The sequence below is a fragment of the Heteronotia binoei genome, chromosome 14 (genome assembly GCF_032191835.1).
Source record: "Heteronotia binoei isolate CCM8104 ecotype False Entrance Well chromosome 14, APGP_CSIRO_Hbin_v1, whole genome shotgun sequence".
NCBI classification, from domain to species: Eukaryota; Metazoa; Chordata; class Lepidosauria; order Squamata; family Gekkonidae; genus Heteronotia; species Heteronotia binoei.
In genome coordinates, this window is record NC_083236.1 from 41,211,572 (window position 1) to 41,217,450 (window position 5,879).

Genomic DNA, 5,879 nt, shown 5'->3' on the forward strand with positions numbered 1-5,879 from the left:
TATAAATACAAAATATAAATTAATTTTAAGAATAAGCTAAAACAATACAGTGGTGCTACAGTCTCTGTTTATCCAGGCAGCGTAATATTTGTTCTGATTACATCTTAAAGGCTTCTTGGAAGAGGAGAGTTTTGCAGGCCCTAAGGTACTGGTTAAGATCCCGTAGGGCCTGCACCTCTTCCGGCAGCTGATACCACCATTGGGGCGCTTTTATAGAGAAGGCCTGCTCCCTAGTTGTTTTAAGTTTGGCCTCCTTAGGCCCAGGGATTTCCAAAAGATTTTGTGAGCTGGAACACAGTGCTCTCTGGGGAACATATGGAGAGAGGCGGTCCCTAAGGTAGGCAGGTCCTCGGCCATATAGGGCTTTAAAGGTGATAACCAGCACCTTGTAACAAACCCGGTATACAATTGGCAGCCAGTGCAGTTCCCACAGCCTAGTCCACACGTGTTCCCACCGAGGTAGTCCCACTAGTAGCCTGGCTGCTGCGTTCTGCACTAGCTGCAGTTTCTGCGTTCAGTACAGGGGCAGCCCCATGTAGAGGGCATTACAGTAGTCCAATCTCAAGGTGACCGTCACATGGATCACTGTTGCCAGGTCGCCTCGTTCCAAGAAAGGGGCCAGCTGCCTTGCCCGTCTAAGATGAAAAAAGGCGGATTTGGCAGTGGCAGCTATCTGGGCCTCCATTGTCAGGGAAGACTCCAGTAGCACTCCCAAGCTCCTGACTTCACGCACTGGTACCAGTGGCACCCCGTCAAAAGCTGGAAGGGGGATCCCTCCTTTCGGACCGCTGCGGCCTAGGCAAAGGACCTCTATCTTCACTGGATTCAATTTCAACCCACTCAGCTTGATCCAATCAGCCACGGCTTGCAATGCCCGGTCCAGATCTACAGGGGTGTCGGCGGCCCGGCCACCCATCAGTAGATAGAGCTGGGTGTCATCAGCATACTGGTGACAACCCAGCCCATGTCCCCAGGCGATCTGGGCAAGGAGGCGCATATAGATGTTAAATAACATTGGAGAGAGAACTTCCCCCTGAGGCACCCCACAATTAAGTGGGTGCCTCTGAGACAGCTCTCCCCCAGTCGCCACCCTTTGTCCCCGACCTTCAAGGAAAGAGGAAAGCCACTGTAAGGCTAACCCCTGAATCCCTGTGTCGGCGAGGTGGTGGGTCAGCAGCCGGTGATCGACCATATCGAACGCTGCTGATAGGTCTAGCAACAGCAATACTGCCACACCGCCTCGATCCAGATGTCGCCGGAGATCATCCATGAGGGCAACCAACACCATCTCTGTCCCGTGGCTTGGGCGGAAGCCGGACTGAAAAGGATCTAAGGATTTAATTCTCCATTGTTTTAATTGCTGTTAGCCGCCCTGAGCATGTTAGGGGAGGGTGGGATATAAGTGTACTAAAATAAATAAATAAATGAATAAATAAATAAATAAATAAAACAAAGTTGGACAAGCAGGTTTATTTGACAAAGATGATAAAGAAAGGCTTAGAATTTAAACAGGACTGATTTAAGAGTTCTGAAAATGTGTACGCCAACAAATATATCTATGTTTTCTTCACTGCCAAAGTCAGGAACAACAAGCTGAAAGATATCCACAATACCAGGAAGCACAGCAGAATCTGATGGTGATATTCCTGGGACAGAGCCTGGCTGGAGAGTACAAAGAGAACTTGCACTAGTCTGCAACCATTTGTGGGGAGAGGTTGGCCTCCTTTTCACCAATTGTACCAGAGCCAAATTCCTTCTGGTTTGAAGAGTTTAAAGGGACAGACTTTGACTGGGCAGGGAACAAGACGATTTTCACCACTGGCCTGAATATGGAATCCCTGGAGCCATTTCCCCACTCCAGGGAGCCCCAGTTATGGCAACTTGGGTTGCCCACAGCCCTGCAAAAAAAAGGAGTTGTGTTGCTGATTTCAAACTATGGTATCATGTACTGACCCGTGAGCATGTAACTCTTCGGTTACAAAATGGCAGAGTTTGAGATGACAATCAGAAGTGTGTGGCATGCTGAAATGGGAGACTTCAAACACCTCACAGGAGACATTGCAGAACAGTGGGAAGAGGGTGATGAGGGCGATGCTGACTTGGCAGAAGAGAGCAATGAAGAGGTGGAAGATAGACCAGCCTCCATTGAACAGACCTAACCTTTGGTACTTAATTTCCCATTGGGATACAGAACTGAGCAGATAAGCTAAAGACTTTATCAGGAGACAAAAGCTTTTTATAAAACCATAAAAAAGGTTGTTTTTTTTTAAAAGACAGGGACAGATGAAAGTTGGTTGGCTGGTGGGAAGGAAAGAAGAAAGCAGGAAACGAGGCTATGGGCATTTTCAAGAAAGAGAAATAGTGGGGGAGAGGAAAATGAGGTGTTGTCCGCAAGTCCTTGTTGCTCCCCTGCTCGTTAATCCATATTTCTATTCCACCAGACTGGGTCTGGATACTGCTGAGGTGTCACAGATGTATATAAAACATACTGAGATGCAGTGCTTTTTGGGATGCCCTTACCAAATTTGAGATCTCAGCCTTTGCACACTATGCCTGTCATGATTATGGGCAATTCTGCTAGTAATAAAAAATCACACAGAAGACCAGAGAATCTTACAGAGCTAGAGAATGAGTGGCATACGTACTACGGAAGAAAATGGGTGTCGTGAAGGTTAGCACTTAGCTAATAGCAAATATGTTAGACCAGGTGAAGGAACAGACTGAATCTTTAACCATCCTCTCCCCCCCCCCTTTTTTTTACACTGGTATGCTCATTTTTTATCTAGCATTTGTCACCTCTGAGAGCTGCAGGTGCTCAGATGGATTTTAGCAAAAGCCTCCAACTGTGTGACATCTGGAAGCTGTCACCAGACTAACAAGAGGTAGCCTTTTGCCACAAGGCCAATGCTTTGGCAGATGCTTTGTGTAGCCCCTCCCTTCCCCGTACTTCCACCGTTCCTTCCATTAAAATGCTGCTTTTCACTTACAATTTAAGGAGTGCTGAGCTTTTCTGCAGAGTGCAATTGAGCAAACAGAACAGCACAAGAACTGCTTTCCTGGTTCAAACTAAAGGCTAATCCTCTCTAACATACTGCTTCCAACAGCAGCCGTCCAGGAGACTGGAAGGGCTTGGAGGTGCTAACCAGAAGTGAATTAGAAATGTAAAATAGCCCTGGGGCAAGGCAACCTAAGTGGTCCCTACAGAAGGGATGGAGATGTAGCTGAGTGTAAAACCACTGCAGAAGGTCCCAAGTTCAGTCCTTGACATCTCCAGGTAAGAGGATCAGGTAGCAGGGAACACAAAGGACTTCTGCAGGAGACTCTAGAGAGCCACTCCCATCAGCATGGGCAATACTAATGGCCTGACTCAGTAGAAGACAAATTCCTGAATCCACAACAAGCTGCAGGATTGCTCAGCTAAGTGGCATCAACAATGGACATTGCTTCTCCTGCAAACTGATGTCAATGTGGGAAACCACTGGGAAATTGTCATTGAGTGTTGGACTGGATGGGCCACTGGCCTGATCCAACATGGCTTCTCTTATGTTCTTATCATCATTGCTGTGGAAGGGCCTTAGCCAAGTGGCCCCTGGAGTGCTGGCAAGTTGGTAGGGCCTGGCTCTTCTTGTTCCTCGCCAACTTTTCTCCCTACCTAGAGCAGTGGCAGCTCATATTCATGTTCCTCACCAGATTTTCTCTTCAGGATGTGAAGGTCTGAATTACCTGCTCTTGTTTCTGATACATTAGGAATTCTCTCTCTCTCTTTAATTTCCACATTTTTAATGGGAAAGCATGCTTTGCTGCATTTCCAGTTTCTTCCATTTTGTTTATATTTATGTGAGAGAACACAATACACATGGCTGCACAAAGTTGTGAATTCTAGTGCTCAGTAAACAAAATCCAATTCTTTAAAAATCTATTTGATTGAGTTTCCCTTCCTTCTCTTTTATAAGTTAAATAAATTCCACAACCCAAACCTTTTTTTATATTTTTCTATTACCAATGGTGGATTCTTTGATTTCCACAATACTGAATTTAGATATAAGCAGTGTCCCATACTTCTGAGCAAGCATGCATGATGGGATATAGCTATAAGTATCTGGCACATCTCCTGGCTAGCCTGATCTCACCAGATCTTGGAAGCTAAGCAGGGGTGGCCCTGACTACAACTTGGGTGGGAGACCACCAAGAAAGTCCAGGTTGCAACACAGAGGCAGGCAATGGCAAATCACTTTTGTTTGGTTTATTATGTAAGTGTGTTTTCCCTTGCTTTCACCGCAGTTATTTATTTATTGGGACTTCTACCCCACCCCACGCCACTGCACATGGGCTCAGAGCAGCTTACATCACAACACACAATAAAACAATTCCATAAAACTGACAGCACATTAAAATTAATTCTAACAGACTGAACATTTAAGAGAGAAATTTAAAATACCTGATGGCAATTAGTTTTGTTTCAGTACTTTCTAGACCAATGCTAGGTAGGGGCAGTGGAGCACTTCAATGGTATAAATCAGCTACTCCCAGTGCCAATTAATATAAATAGCACCATGGAGCAACTAAAAAATGTCCACTGGATTTTCTTTGTAATTCTGCATTAATTTTCCTCCCTTCAATGTTCAGTTTGCTTTCTGGTCACTGTTTCCCCAGGTTTTCTGAGAGTGCTTTTGTGCTGATTTTCCCCTTGTTTTGCTTCCAAGTTAAAGGTAATTCAAAAGCATTCAAATTCCCTCAGATTTTCCCCCAGCTTTTTTGCCATCCTTCAAAGGACACTCCAATGTCTATGCTGAGGTCATTTCACCCACTTTGCACCTTCCACCATCCTCCAACTTTCATTGGTGTACAAGCTTTATTGATTACTCCCCCCCCATTTATTTTTTTTACAAGCAGCATGATAAACAAAAATAATAAAATGGTGGGGAAAGTTTAATAGGAGCTGTGTGACATTTAGTTCCCTGTTGACATTGACTTGAAAAGGGGGATTGAAGAGGAGGCAAATGGTAGTGTCCCCAGTGCAAAAAAATGGATTTCAGTGCTGCTTGCAAACAAAAATAAAGGGGGGGCATCAGCATAGAATGAAATTGACATGAGATGTAAAGAGAGCAAGAGATACTGGGATGGGAAGTCTAAACCTTTGAAAACATTTTTCCCTTTAATGCTTTAGTGAACAAAGATTTGGGGGGAGGGCTGAACTACTTTGGCAGTCTCCAGAAGCCTAACATTAAAATAGTGACTCACATGGACATTCTGCAAGCTGCTGAACATTTGGAGGAAAGAGTGCAATCAACACAGGAGAGGCTTTAAAAATCTGCCAAGATTACAACCAGTGTGCAGGACCAAATCAGAGAATCACAAAGAGGAAACCATGCTAATAATTTGCAAGGAAGGGCAGGAAATCAGCGTTACTATGTAGCTGCACTAGGGCATCATCAAAAATATTTTTTGAATTTTATAATTTTTATTGATTTTAACTACAAAAAGAAAAAAAAACATAAGCATAGATATAGAAACATTAAAGAGAGGGAGGGGTGAATACAGAGTGGGAAGCCAGAAACAATGAAAAATGCAAATATATCAGTTACATTTCTACCTCCAAATGAAATACCCAGTTCTTTCTACCTGCAAATATTAAACCCCCCCCCTATATTTTACCATCTTTTTCTTTCACTATAGACTTTTTACTAAACTATTCCTTAAAATACAAGTCTAAACTATTCTTCTTCAACACATGTAAGTATAAAAAAGTCAGAGAAGTCTCAACACAAAACTGACTGGCTAAGCTTAACCATATTGAAAATGCAGACTAACTTGTTAGTTTAACAATATCATCATTAAAATAAGCATAAGAAACAAATATCTTTATCATTCTAGCTTAC

The 5,879-nt window shown here is 43.7% G+C and overlaps 1 pseudogene; it reads left to right on the forward strand.

Annotated features, from left to right (window-relative positions):
- The first annotated feature begins 1,446 nt into the window (after positions 1–1,446).
- Positions 1,447–2,159, forward strand: LOC132582294 (mRNA turnover protein 4 homolog; annotated as a pseudogene).
- The last annotated feature ends 3,720 nt before the right edge of the window (positions 2,160–5,879 follow it).